This window comes from Adelges cooleyi, unplaced genomic scaffold (assembly GCF_023614345.1).
Source record: "Adelges cooleyi isolate 19-005CV unplaced genomic scaffold, UGA_ACOO_1.1 ACOO_flye_CR_arks_rails_tigmint_CR_PRNA_651, whole genome shotgun sequence".
In the NCBI taxonomy this organism is placed as follows: domain Eukaryota; kingdom Metazoa; phylum Arthropoda; class Insecta; order Hemiptera; family Adelgidae; genus Adelges; species Adelges cooleyi.
Genome location: NW_026096352.1, coordinates 9074682 through 9090729, shown reverse-complemented (window position 1 = coordinate 9090729; position 16048 = coordinate 9074682). Strand labels below are relative to the sequence as shown.

Genomic DNA, 16048 nt, shown 5'->3' with positions numbered 1-16048 from the left:
ACGCAATCTGTTAGTGTCGCAAGCGACCATTGTGAACGAATTAAGTCAATATTGTTGGTGGTGACTTGAAAGGGATTTATTACCATACCCACCCGGTCTTTGTTGTCCCCGAAAATAATGGCGAATCTTACAAAATGCCTTTATTCGGTTTTTTGAAAGAAAAAAAAACGTTTTAAAGGGAATGCTGCGCTTTTTTAGACTTTAATAACAGTCTCACAACATCATGCTTGTTATATCATGTATATATAAATATATTTTTTTAATACACATATATTTTATACAACAATATTTTCATGCGAATAATAATAATAATCTGCGTATAATCTGGAGCTTATATGACTCTCTCTTCTCCCTTCTAGTTTGACTTATGCTACATGTCCGCTTAAAAAAAAACATATAGATACATACATTATTATTATTATTTTTCAGAGAAACTCTTAAATTAATGTTATACTAGTGTGCGAATTCCTCATAGGTATTGTGGAGAAAATAATTTTAAACATCCTGGTAAAATTGTAAACGCAATTTTTTTTTTAATTTAATCAACGTTTTTCCATTTTAATTTAAAAAAAACTTTTAATCACGGTATGGCCTTGATTCTGGAATTACAAAATTAAATCAACTATAAAATGGTTGCTTGTTTCTATGGAAAAAAAAACAACGTATTTACATATATTTTTTATTTTACATTTGTTTCCCGTTTGTCATTTTTTCTTCCATATCGCCAATAATAATTATGATTTTCACTTGACCAAAGAGAAGTATTCGATTTACTGTAGTAATTCAAAATATTCATACTAATCGCCCAAACCACCCCAAATACCATTATTTCATCGGTATCATGACGTAACGAAAATTATTATTTTCCACGAATAAATGCAAATTTCATAAATGACCTTACCAGAGTATGGACAACCAATATTATTGCAACGTCGAGTATCATAGCCCTGTGATAGGATGGCACATGTTGATATGCCACCTTTTGCTACTTTTGAGAAAATACTATTAAAGCTTATAATATTGGTACTATATAATTGTAAAATATTTTTTTGTATTTTCTAAAAATATTATACTAAATATATTCCTTTTGAAACTAACAATTTAAAACTGAAAAAAAAACAAATTTCATTCGTAGGTATTATCATTGATTATGTAATAGACTGTAATGTCTATTACATAATCAATGGTATTATGTTGAAAGGAAGGGAGAACGACATTGAATTATAAATAGAAATTAAAAAAAAGAGAGAAGGATAGTACGTTGGATTATAGTGTTTAGAGTATTTTAGTAGATTGTTTTTACCGTTATGAATTGATCAATAGTTTTGGTACTTTGTATAATACCTATTTTAAAACATATTGCATGATTAATACAAAATTTACAAAAATTGACATATCTTGTATACATCTTTACGATATAGTGTCTCATTTATAATAAATATATCATAAATTTAAAATACAAAATACTAATCTTTTTGTTCTCATTTTGTATTATAGGTAAGTTAGAATAATGTATAATAACTCCTTAAAATACACGGTCAGTCTTTATTTAAATGATAAATGAAAAATAATTAGGTATTTGTTAACAATAAATTATTTTAAACATATCATTTGACTGTTTAAAATAGATTGTTTCTTATATAATTTTCGTTTTAATATATTATTACACTTTTTCGATATAATTCAGACTACAAAAATACAATTATTGAAATTATATGTTTCAAGTAGTTAAATAAATATTACTTAAATAATTTGTGAACTTTAATTATTATTTCTATATAAATACAAAATATTTGAGTTCATCATTGGAAGTATAAACTGAGCAATGTAAAATTGAATACCTACTATTTTAATTTGTTATTTATTTTTTGTTATTGAAATACAAATTAAATTGTATAAATTTGTATTTTTTATTGAAAAAGATTTGTAATTTTAATAATATTCAGGTCTGCATCTAAATGACAATTCGCAATAAAAAATGATCACATCAAAGTTAAAATACAATTTGGGATTCTATATTATTATATGAATGGTATAAAACACAGATATTTTAAGCGCATTTCCAACATTTTACAAGCTATATTATTATTACAAGATGAATTTGATAAACTTCCATATCCTCTATCATTAAAATCTTGAATCTGAGGCTTCCGAAATTTCTACACTAAAAAGGCTATTAGTTATGCTCTTAGATAATTGGGTTATACATAACCTAATAACCTAAAGATGCGCACTAATAACATTTATGTACTATGCAATAGTGTTATAACTTATAATATATATTATTTAATGGATATTGTCTATAGAATATACTGTATAATGATTAGTTTTTAGTTTTAATAGTTATAAAAATAGTTTGAACGAATGAAGTGTTAGGATATTTTACACAATTTAGCAAAATATTATAACAGTTGAATATGTGTGCTGAGGTTAAAAATTGTCAGTTAACACCTTTATCCATTCATTCCTTCAATTATATTTGACGTCGATCCTATGCTATAATTTAGTTTCCAGCATTTTTATCGACTTATAAATAATATACAAACCAAATGCATTAAGGTGCGTTTTGCATAAACTAGCACGTAGCACCGGCAGTGAATATTATGCTACCCACCAAATCTGTATATACGTTATGAGCGTTGCAGGCTTTTTGATCCTATGCAAATGCATGCGATTAAATGGCGGCGACGTGGTTTGTGGATCTGTAGGTCGTATTAACCGCTATACGTATTCCACACATGTTTCACCTCGGTTATGTAGTTAAGTAGAGCGCAACAGATTAATTTATTATTATCGACCGTTTTTTGAAATATTGGCGTGTCCGGCCCCACGTTAAAAACGCCGAAACCACGCATTTGGCTGACCTAAGTTTGCATAGATACTACCAATGGCAATATAATATTATAGAGACGTTCGTGCTTACTGTATTACGCCCAATGATAGTGTGTACAATAGAACTTATTTTTCTTTACAACTATTTCGATTACACGGCTAAATTGGCGTACCCGCAATAGTGCACAATAGGTCATACGATGCATCGCAATGGTCTGTAGAAGCTACCGTTTTTAATTGGATTTTTTTCAATTTCTAAATTAATATAATATATGTAAAAAAGTTCATTTTATGTAGGCTGGGCTATATGCACAATGAACGTATACTGCGCTGCTACTTACGAATGGAAACAAAAATTTCCAGAACCTTCTACCGCTGGACGTTAAGTAATAGATATAGCACGTCTTGGGACGTCATCAATTATATGATAGAAAGAAAAAAATTTTCTAAACAAATGTGCTTGATTATACTAACGCTAATAGTAACCATTCAGCACGGGTGAGCTTCCAATAGTCTAATGCAGTACAATGTCACTAATCCGACAGGGTTATGGTTTTATTTGTGTCGGATTATTGAACTTGTATTCGATAAAGTATTAATAACGTATTGTTATAACTTGTTAATTGGTCAGCGCTCAGACCATGGTTTCACTGAAACCATACACAGCAAAATATGCATATTAAAAACTATTCAAAACTTTTCTGCGACGGAGACCATCAAACAATACATACCTTACAATACATACACACCATTATTATAATAACGCCCTAGTTAAAAACTCGAAATTATAAGAAAGCAAATCTGAGCATATTATCCACTCTGTTAAGAGCATTAATACCGCCTGAACCAGATTTACGGGCTCCTTCAATTACTGAGATTTGTCTGGAAATTGCCTTTGATTGCCACATACATAATTTGCATACATTAACGCTACAGTGTATAAACTTGACCCAACGGGGCTCGCTAGGGTGGATGCCGCCTCTCTTAACCCTTCGTATCATCTCCGCATTATCATGCGTGTGGTTATACCGCACTTCGAGTGAAGTCTGTAAAACATTGGATATACTTTTATACTTTTAAAAGTTCATTTGATGAAATCACAAATTGACTATGAGCTGCCGCAATACCTTTGATTAGCATAACCTATGAACCTTGGATTCCGTCACAAATTTCATGGAGTTTTTTAGCAAGTTGGTCATCAGTCATCACAAAAGAATATTTCATGATAATAATATATATTGTTAAATTAACATTTATTCCTATACATTTTTTATCAGTTTACCATTATTTACCTAAAGATGTAAGTTGCAACTACTGAAACTGAAAATAACAATTTGTTAAGCATTAAAACTTGCGTGTAAAGTAATTTTAAGCGGGTAAATACTTTTTTTTCTTTCTTCAATTTTGTAGTTGTGAACTCTAACATTGGTATTATATGTATTATGGCCGGTCAGTTGGACGAGCACAATTATCAGTGATTCGCTGTTCGTCTGTAGTCTATTAATTACAATCGAAACTAGGACTTTAAGTGTGGTCATTGAATTTAAGGACCTGCAGTCGACCAGCAGTTTTTTTTAGCAGATACGCTTAGTAGTTATACTTATATGATAAAAAATAAATAAATATTTTAATATAATAATTATGATTATGATTTATTGAGCTATTGTTAAATACTTGCAATTGACCAAAATGCGTATCTAAACAACCCATTTTAAATATTTCTATTTATAGTGATAAAACTTAAAACTGGAGTCCCTATATTGGATAAGAAGCTTTAACCGGAGGTTTGCACGTCGTTCAATTATGTACAACCATCATGTTTTCGGAATTTCACGGTTTGGACCAATATACTTTGGCCAATAGACAACACCCACATAGATATGTGTATAAATTATTGATATATAGTGAACCGTGTAACCTATGCATAAAATGTCTAAACATGATGTCTAACGTCAAATTACACAGTATTGCATTACAGTATCTATACCAGTTTACCACAGATCATACAATATAGTTAGGTAACACAATGTATTATTTAATTATCTGCAGTACCTATTTTCATCAGTCAGTTATTATTCACTCCGTTGTCGAATCTTACATAGTACACACAATGTTAACTATTATAGAATTCGAAGAAAGTGCATATACTTCATATTGTATTGATTCAACTAATAACGGCTAAGGCGGCAAAATCATAGGTCATTAATTATTTGCATCTGGGTTGCTAACAAAAAATTGTAACTGTCAATATAGTTTTAAATTTGTTTTCTTACTTTTTTTTTAATGAGCAACATCCGAAAAAGGAGGGAAATAACACCGACATTAGTCAATTTCTAGGGTGCTTTGCGTGTGAGTGTCGTGTGAACAACAGTTATCAACAGCTATTAAAAATAGTTTTTCATTATATTTTATATTATAATGTATGAGAAACAACGACAAGAAATTATTAAAGACAAACCATCAACATCAACCCTAATACTAAAGTTACAATTTTTAGCACATTAATGTCATATTAATGTTTTTATCGATAGTAGTATTTCTATCATATTACATAATATACAAATTCGCATCGAAGCGTTTATTTGAAAATCATAAGTTATCGATTTTTGTTATAATAATTGCGTTAGATCTGTGACCTCCCCCGTCCCAACATGATCCATCACAGCTACACCCCGTTTCCACTGTACTGGCTTTTATAAATACAATTTGTATATTGCTTCTTTGAAATTAAAACTTTATTTATTTTGTAAGAGTAACTAATACATACATAAGGAAAAATACTATACTAAAGTTTACAAGTACTTCACAACTTATACTTTCATTCGTAACTTTTTTTATTTATAAAAAGTTGAAAGTAATGATGTTTGAAAAAAATGAATTGATCGTAAGAAAAGTGAATTTAAGTAGGATTAACATGTTTTTTCATTCTATTATGTCTGATTTTAAAACAATATAATCTTAAAAATTGTAATAATTACTCAGTATCAAATGAAGGGCTGCGGGGAAAAAAGATCAATGTAAATTTGTTTTTTAAAATGAGATTTTGGTATCAAATTATTTGTATTGGCGTATTGTATCTTTTATGCGCTTGAACCACGGAAAATTACAGTTTAGTCGAGAGTAACGACCGCCGAAAGTTTAGGCATACAGGCAAAATGTATTACGTTTTGAAATTAAAAACATGTTTTTCTCAGGATGAACAAAAATTGACATTGATCTTTTTTCCCCGCAGCTCTTCAAATATATTAACAATATAATCACAAAATAGACTAAATCTAGATAGATTTAATATATTCTATGATTGAAAATAAGTATGAACTACGCCAAACTTGAATATATTGTTATTAGAAAACACTAGTGTAAATTAATAATATTAATAAATTGTCATCCTACCAAAATGTGTATTCTAACACATTTTCGATTGACACGTTAATTTTAAATTACAAATATCTGAAAAAAACTATATCGGTTTGTAAAATTTGAGGTTTTTTTATTATCTATTAAACATCATTTCAATTTTCAATATATTTGTAATCAGTTATTGATAAAAAATAAAAAAATAATTATTTTATTTTATATTTGTTTGTTTTGTTCAATGCAATAATTAGTGTATGAAAAAAAGGCCTGTAGCTTCCTCATTGTGAGACACATACATTATTCATTTCAGATATTAATTAAATATGTTAAATTAAAAAATATATAATACACGTATATACCTTTGCCATTATAGCGAACTGATTAATTATGTATACTCTATAACACTTTTTTTATTTTTGACTTAACTCGTTTACCTAGCTGTACCGAGAACTGCGATACCTTATAGTGCGATTTTTATTTTATTTTACTGGAACCTTTATAAACCCACCCGACCTACAGGAATAAAATAGTATGTAGGTATTTGTACAACATCTCGATCGAACCAAACAAACTAAAATAATACACACAATTATTATTCAAAACAAAATGCACTTTGGCTTGAATCGTATTCCTGCAGGGCTGCTCGTCGAAATCAAAATTATTACTCTCATCAATCATAATTAATTATGCCAAGCGTTTGGAGTCATAAGTAAAAATGTTATTGTGCAATAACAACAATTACTGCGATTATAACCTTTTGTCATACGAAGATTAAAGTGCTTGGCCGTGTTATAGCCAGCACGCATGCATACACTTAAATACATTGCCGTTTAGTTAGTAGTATTAGGCAAAACACCCGGCAAATCGTTTTTGGTGTTTTTTTATTCCACTCAAACATTTCTTTTTTTTTTTATTTACACGCAATGCATTTACCTGGCTCGACACAGTGTATTTTAATCGCCGAAATTTATCTAAAGTGGCTCGTTGAATCTCGTTACTGACTAATAGTGAGTTTTCGAAAACGCTTTAAAACGTTTCTTGGTGGAAAAACAACAATGACTAATGTATTCGGTGCCTAAAATAATAATAATTATTGTTCTGTCAACCAGTCACCGGTCTATACCATAATTTGTCGAAAAAAGGATTTTCGCAGAAGATTACCCAAACATTATTCATCACTGTTTTTAGATATTCACAGACTAAATAATTGTATTTTTAACTTTTCCGCGTTGAGTTCAAAGTGAATTATAAAAAAAAAACTGTGCCTCCGGAAATGGATTTTACAGAAAACATTAGTTGGAATTTTTAAGTGCCTATCCACTTTCAGCGAATCACAACCATTTTCCCCGAGTCCGTTTCATTGTTACAATATTTTCTGGGTTTGTTTCAAACATCATGACGAGACAAACTAGATGGATTCATAATTATAATTTATTCCTGTAAAACAAAGCAAAATTTAAACACAGACAAAATTAAATATCTATAAAGATCATAATTTTTTATTAGACCATATTATGACTCGACAATAATTACAATAGTTTATGAAGTATAGATGTTATAACGAAATTAACTTTAAATATAAAAATTACAACAAAAAAGAAATAATTATCACTTATAAATAGTTTCAATTAAAAGTAGGAACAGGTCGAAAGTTAATGATACAGGATAGATTTCGTTTGGTAATACCCACGATAGTGAGAAAGTTTAAAAGAATATTTCTGTTAGAAGAGATATCGTAACAATGAAAACAAAAATAGGAAAAGTCACATATATCAGGCCCATCATGTAGAGTGCAGTATGTAGAGGAATTAAGAGAGATGATAAAGGAAAATTCATAAAGGAGATTATGACTAATTCAAAGACAGGAAAAAGCAACAACGATACGTCTAATAAAGAAGTTTAATATTGAAAAAACTTGTTATTTTTAAAAATAGCTGATACAATTTTTTACTACCTTTTTTTTTGGTTGAAAATATTGATCGATCGGCTAATTAAAGAAATAGTTTAAAAGAAATAGTTTTTATAAAAAATATAAAAATCTTAAAAATGACAGTTATTTTATTCTTCTCTAAGTTCTCATCCTATATATTTTATGGCTACTAAGTTGTCAATTATTATTGATTTTCCTACATTTATTGTTTCCATAGTAAAGCTATTGCTATGAAAAAATTGTTCCTCACATTATTATTTTCAACAACAATACTTATCCTTTCCAGACAAAACTATGTTACGTTTATTTAGTGTCATAATACTATAGTTTATGGATGTAGCGCCTGAGACTTTTTCATTTCTATACACTGTTAATGTAGCTGACAAAGGACGGTTGTAAATTTACAATAGTGATATTAATGGAAGACCGCAATGCTTACTTATAAATGTATAAAGCCGAGACACAGTAAACTAGGGCTTTTGTGTTGTGACGTAATTGCTTCTCAAACGCCAAATATGTTCTCAGTATACATTTTAAAGGACAAGTCAATTATTGTCATTATTGTTGCATTATCTCTAATGTAATAATAATACCGGCAAATCTATAACCTTTCCGTGAACCCTAGTGAGACTGAGAACCATTTTAAAAGACGTCCTCAATCGAATTTTCTTCTTGATTGGAACACTTGAAAGCAAGGTGACAGGCCAACTCTAATTTAGTTATTGTTTAGAACCCAAGTGCGATAAGACAGATAGAGAGTCGGACATGTGATAGGAATATTTGGAAGAAATCAAAAGGACAACAGTAATACAATAAAAGGCAATTTAAGATCCCCTCGAAAAACTGAAATAAAATTGATAGAAAACAAGAGAGAGTGGCTTATAAAGCAGTAGAGGAGTTACTTAAGAAAGACAAAGGAAATATCCTTTGTCTTTCTTGGACAACATACAAACCAGACAAGATATGGGCTAAAAATTGAGTTACTATTATAGTGATGGTACAAATATTAAAGCACCGAGGAAAAATAATAATAGTTATTTCTTGTGTGGAAAACCATCTTGTTTACATATTATGTTGGTTATTAAAATACATTATGTTTATCATGTTGGAGTTTTAGTTTTTGGTTTTCAGAATAATTATTGTTCAGTCGATTTCCTTGTTGAAAATCCGTAAATAATAATACTTAACCTATACACAAGCTATACAAGACAATATTGTAGAGTTCATATTTATTTAATGTAATAATTCGTACGGTTTGTATAGAACGAGCGTTTATTGTTGTACAAATAATACCAAACATAATAATTTTGTCGTCGCTTTTAGTCATTCATTATTTCACTTTTGTTTCAATAAATACGAAGGGCGAACATTAATGGTATTTACTCAATTCGTTAATGTGTAAATACTTCAAACCAAACAATTAAATTAAAACCTAAAATCTAAATGAAATTTCCAAAGGAACGTTAGACACGCAGTTGAAAACAAAGTTCGAACATTGACTAATAATAATTACTGGTTATGCATTAAATAAGTGTATTATTTAATACTTATGCCTTAGATACTACATACAAAAATAAAACCATCTGTGTTTATATGTTTTACATTATATTGTTCAGCGCATAGACTTATAAGCACAACTTAATTTTAAAGCGCACTTTACTATTTTATATTTGTTTAGTTTATAATGACATGAAACGTCATAACTGTATCTTCCTCGTATCATTCCAGTTCATTGATTATAATATGACAAATGTATAAACACTGATATTTTCTAGTATTCATTTTTTATGGTACGTTGAAAATAGATATTAACTAAAATAATAATTGTGATAACTAATAATTAAAAATCGAGCGGTGAGTAATATTGAGTATGCGCTTATTTGATATAATAATTATAAATTATCAGTTCAACCGTTAAATTATCCCGTCAAGGACAAATAGTTCCATATGGTATCATTAATAACTCTTATAAAAAATCGTTAACTTGATTGAGTTTTAAAAAAAATTAATTACGACCTCAATCGGTTAGCCTGAAAAAAGTTAAATTTTAAAAATATACTGATATCTTATCCGATTTTGTTATCCCTTTGCTTGTACTTTAATTTCTTTTTAACCGTTCACAGTGAACCTAATAATAATAAAAAGTACATTATGTATTTATATTATGTACGAGTACTAAAAAAACAACGACATAAAATAGATGTAGATCCATTACTACACGGATAAGTATTAGACAAACCGTTTATGAACATGTGCATACCAATACCCTTAAGATGTAACCCTTCATGGATGGCTAACAGGCTTATACAAAAAATGGAATCATGGTCGTCTAACCACTCCTAAGGTCAGCCATTAAGATACTACGACAGTAATCATAAGGACTCTGCCGAATAATAGCATTGACGTTTCTACTTGAAGAAAATTAATTTTTTTTTTTGCTCCGCACCGTAGTAACATACATAACACTGTGGTTTATTTAAAAATCATATCCTGGGAAAAATTACAACTCGGTTCGCTTGCCTTTTTTTCATACCTACCGGAGCTTATAGCTGTTGTTCGATGAAATAATGAAGCTTCCAGTGAGAAAAACAAATATACAGTTACGGCAACGCCGTGAAGTTTGAGAGTTAAATCGATCACTATTCTAAGTTCATTGTATAAGACATTTTATTTCTACTCGGCTTTCCAGTTACAGTTCAGAATTACTTGCCAATGCGACAATGACATCACAACACCAAAGCTACAGTGTGTTGTTGTCAAGTTAACTTGCATTTCGAAAAACATTTCTGTCTTCTAACGAAAAATAATTTGTCACTGATAAACTCGAACAGAATTTATTAGGTAGGTAATAGGTATGAACCTTTAAAAACTAGAATATAAACAAGACCAATTGGTTTTTAATTTTTATATTCTTCTTTCTTTATTTTATTTTTGTACAACAGTATAAGAAACGCCATATTTCATCATAGAACATTTTATGTGAGTCATAAAAGTTTCTAAATCAAATTTTTAATATTTTTTGATCCATTAAGAGTAAGCAACTTATTAAAATTAAAAATTTCTTAACATAATTGAAATTTTGTAGTGTTACATCTTACGTTTTTTACTTTAACACAAACTTAACAAAACAATTAACTATAAAGAAGTAAAGTTTATTCAAAGTATTTAATAGCTGTAAGGCAAAAAATGATAATATTAAATACAGAATTATATATATACAAACTATTAAATTATGCTAATATAGTATGATTATTTATTATTTTGTATAAATGTAAATAAATTGTAAAAAAAAAAAATCAATTAATTTTTAACCCGAATAATTTTTATTCGATTATTTACTTGCACAACTTTGATAACAAATAAAACAAAATTAAAAATAGGTCTAACAATAAAATGGAAAATAATAAATATTCTTTAAGTTTTAGTTACCATAGTAACTTCTTAGTTTAATTCTAGGTGGGTCCTAAATTTAAGTCTTCTAAATCATCAGTGTTGATAGTGTTATCAATTATGGCTACAGATCGAACGTAGCTTTTTGATTTATTTGGGTTGTAGACGTTTCGGCTGTGTGTTATAAATTATTTAATACCTAATTGAAATAATACCTGTATATTTTAATGTTTGTTAGAACTATTTTTGTTTGCTTTAAAAATATGCATACAACTATAAAATATTTGTGTACCCCTACTTTTGCTCATCAGGCTTTTGGGTAGGGTCTATCCATTGATAATGTAAAACTCAACTCTGCATAATATTGTAATGAAAATTATTTAAAAAAATGTATTACACACCCATAACCATGCGGAAGATATGAAGATTTTAAGAAACCGCCCGCTAGGTGAATAACATAAGTATCTCAGTCATCACATTCGTCAGATATATCCGAAAATTATTCATGTGATATTTCAATCCGCGAAAGCTTCAACACATTCATATCTAAGTCATATTAGCGTTTTCGCTTTGTTTAACTACGCTGTGATATTTTTTACTCAAGGTTGTTGCTATTTACAAAAAATTAAAAATTCACTGTGATCTCTATACTAGTTTTTCATTATTATCACTGCGTACACAGTAACTTCAGAAACCACGATTTCCGGCAAACGATCATTATTTTTGTTCTTCTAGTGATTTACATGAAAACTTAGACACGCTAAAATCGACCCTGTAGGATTAATCGTCGTATCATTCGGGTGTCTTTAGCTTTATTGCCATTATTCACCGCAACTTTTTTGACGGCTGCGTCGCTAGATAATATATGTGAGCCTGTTATTCGGCCAGTGGCTTATATTTAGTATATTATATCATAGTATTTTGATAATTCATAATAATCATCTCTACTCATCGAATCAAGTTCACTTAAAAATGTTTGAATAAATGATCACTGTCCACCGAATGAAATCCGTTAGTCTTGCTGGATTGTTAATAAATGCATTATGCACCAAAAAATTGCATTAACCGATTAACTGTAAGCTTGCGATTTCCATTAAACATTATAAACCTTATAAAATTCTGTAGAAAATGTATTGTGTCACTATTCGTACAAATCATGTTAGTTAATACATAATAAACTACACGGATATGTTTAGATATGGTCAATGGTATTATCCGAATGTTAATATTTGAATTATAGGAAGTTGTATGGGACTTTGATTCTTAGACTATTGCTGCAATGTAGGTATTCGAATGTGATATATTATAGTTTCCAAAGTTTACAAACAGGCTATTGTGGTTCGCCATAGGCGCACTTGGTTAAGTAAAAGCAAGTAACTAACACAAAGTAGTAAATACTCGTGTTTATATGCATACTAACTGGCATAAGATGCGTATTGAGATTAGTATTGTTAACAGTGATGGGATTCCGGATTTTCAAAAGAAATGCTATTTAAGCCATTTAAAAGTATTAAATATTATTAGAATAGGTATAGGTAAGGTGTACCTAAATAAACTGTATGATAAAAATTAAAAAAACGTTTAACTTTGTCTTCTTGATGTTGTATTTTATTTTTATATTTTCACGAAAAAACATTTTTCTTAGGTACACAACTTTATGTTATAATAATATTTAATACTTAAAAGATTTTTAAGTGGCTTAAATAGTGTTTTTTTTTTTGTGAAAATACGAATTTTTAGAATCTCATCACTAATTCTTAATCAATGATGTAATTTTAGATTAATGTAATTTATAGTAGTTCGAGATATCCGCTATAGTATATATTTTATACAAAAGTGGATATCTTGAATGTATATAAAAATCCACATCTATCGTCTACACATCGGGTACACACCAATAGTGTTGTCTTTATAGTTATCATTCGCTGTAACTTTTCTAATGTAGTTTCCAAAATAAAAAATTACCCAAGACATAAAGTAAGTCTAGCTTATTAATAAGAGATTGCAAATATAACGATTTTTTAAATATTGGGAAATTTGTCTTCTCTGCGTCCCACAAAAATTCTATACTCCCAGATTCTTGACTGTCAGCGTCGAATATCTTCTTTGGCGTGATTGTCATGGTGGAAATCTGCAGAGTATCATTATAATAAAATTAAACTGCAGACAAAGACAAATTTTTTTTTCCGGCCGTAGCCAGAAAATTTATACTGGGGGGCCAACAATTTTGGGCCCTTGTATCATTTCAAAATAAATATAAAATATAATATGTAACCCGACGAGACAGTTACGCGCTCCGGCTAATTTCAGTGGCTTTTACGATTCGAAACGAGTTTTTTTTTAGTCGTTGATAATAAAAATAATAGTTGATGATCACTTTTTCGGGCATTCTAACCCCCGGGGAACGTCGTGCGTTAATCTAAATATTATACACTGAATCCCACCACAAGTGTGGTGGTCGGTCGTATTTTAATATAAAACATATTGCCCGCTGAATTGACTATAATAGGCGCTCAAAACTAATTTCACGGACTGTCGATTTCGGTTTGATGATTCCTACCGGATTTTCATACAACCTTTTTGGGTATGTAAATTTACTAACACTCGATAACCCGTCCAGTCAGCCTGACGATAACATTTAATATTATTTCGTATAATAATAAAAAAATGGTTATTATGATGTCATCAATATACATTTATGATAATAGTTAACATCATTTTTTAATATAAATAGTAACAATATTAATATTTAATGTGTGTACTACTCATGATATATACTATGCTACTGTACTACTATGTTCTTTAAAAGTATTGTTTTATTCCTTGTAAAATGTAATCGACAATACTTATTAGGAAAGTATGTATGAATAAAAAAACAATACTAATTGAACCAGGTTGACCCGGTTGTAGATCTGGTGGAGTCCAATGTAAAGCAGTGTTTGAAAAATTGTTTACACTCTTAACATTAAAATTGGTCTGATTTTTAATTTCATTGATTTCAGGTATAAAAAATTTGAGGGTGTAAAAAAAGGTCAAACGTGTTTTTATGTTGGACTCGACCAAACCGTTTAAAAAAAAGAAAATAGGCTAACATAATTGAAACAAGTTGTACGAAAGGACGAAAACTATAAAAGACGATCAAAGATAATAGAGGTAGAATAGAAATAACCTAATGTTTTATTAGTCATTAAGGCTCGTGAAGGTAAAGATGTGGTGGATGACGGACATATATTATATAGCAAGACTTGTAGTCGATCACGCTTGTTTGGAATTAAAAGAAGAAAAAAAAATATAAGACAATTTTTTTACTTAAACAGTAGTAGTTACAACTAAACTACAGTCGAGTCATTTTTTCGTAAGCGAAAATGTAAAAAGAAATCATAAATATTTACTATAGTTTTACGAAGTTAAAAAGTATTTTAAAACGGTTACTGTTTGATGTGCATTGTAATAAAAAAACATTTAAGCCAAATATATATTTACAATAATATACATTTTAAGGAAATTTTGGTCAAATACATAAAATTATATATTTTAAGTCTGTGTAAATTAATATAGTGAAGTTGTTCTTCAAATTTGAGTGAGTGTACATTTTTTATTTTATTTGCAGCTTGTATAATGTACAATTTTTGAGATTTGAATATTTTGTTGGTAATTTTTTAAGAAGGGATTTATCTAGTTTTATATTATTAATGTCTTTTTTTCTATACCTATAAAAAATGTATTCTTTGATTGTACAAAATGTATTTAAAAAAGCGGTCAATAATCGAAAATGTGACGAAATGCAACTTGATAATATGTGTATTGAACTTGTTGGGGTGATGAAAAAATAGGATTCGAGTTCAAAGACGAGTTTTTCTTTTCAAAAGGTGTTATATTTAAATTAATCTTTCGACATGAATTCAAAATGATAATATTATACGCGTGGGATTTATTGAAATTGGATAGTGGGTATCACTTGTGTTAAACAGGGAATATATTTGTTTGAATTTCATTCGAAATAAATAAATGAAAACGATTTTTTTGTTGTAATTTTAAAGACTTGCACAAATAACATTTAATGAAATTGTTTTTTAACTTGGTGAAATTGAATACTTTTACCCGGTACTGAATGTTTTTTTATTAAAATACCATTCAAATTAAATACTATGCGAACTACTCAACGTTTGTAACTTGTTAAAATTAGTAATTAAATATATAGCTATTCATGTTATGATAATTACTAACGGGACTTTTAACTGAACAGTTAAGTGTTTATCAATGTAACACAAAAGTACAGGGTGTCACACAAAGATAAGACAAATTAAATAACTAAATATTTTCAAGATATGATTTTTAATAAGTTTATACTCATTTGTGCTATAAGCACCACCAAGTTCTTTATTGCACTTAACTATTTTACTTTTTAACTAGTTTTTTTTTTTTACACTAATTTGATTAAATTAAAGATAGCCATTTTATTAAGAATAATTTGCTGATAATGTTGACTGGTCGACAACCAGTTTTGGATAATTACTTTTAAGTTTAAAGTTTAGAATG

The 16048-nt window shown here is 28.9% G+C and overlaps 1 protein-coding gene across 1 annotated transcript in view; it reads left to right on the top strand.

The window, feature by feature from the left end:
* The window catches only part of LOC126844463 (uncharacterized), a 160899-nt gene that overhangs the window by 99907 nt on the left and 44944 nt on the right, over positions 1-16048 (top strand). The window lies entirely within an intron of this gene.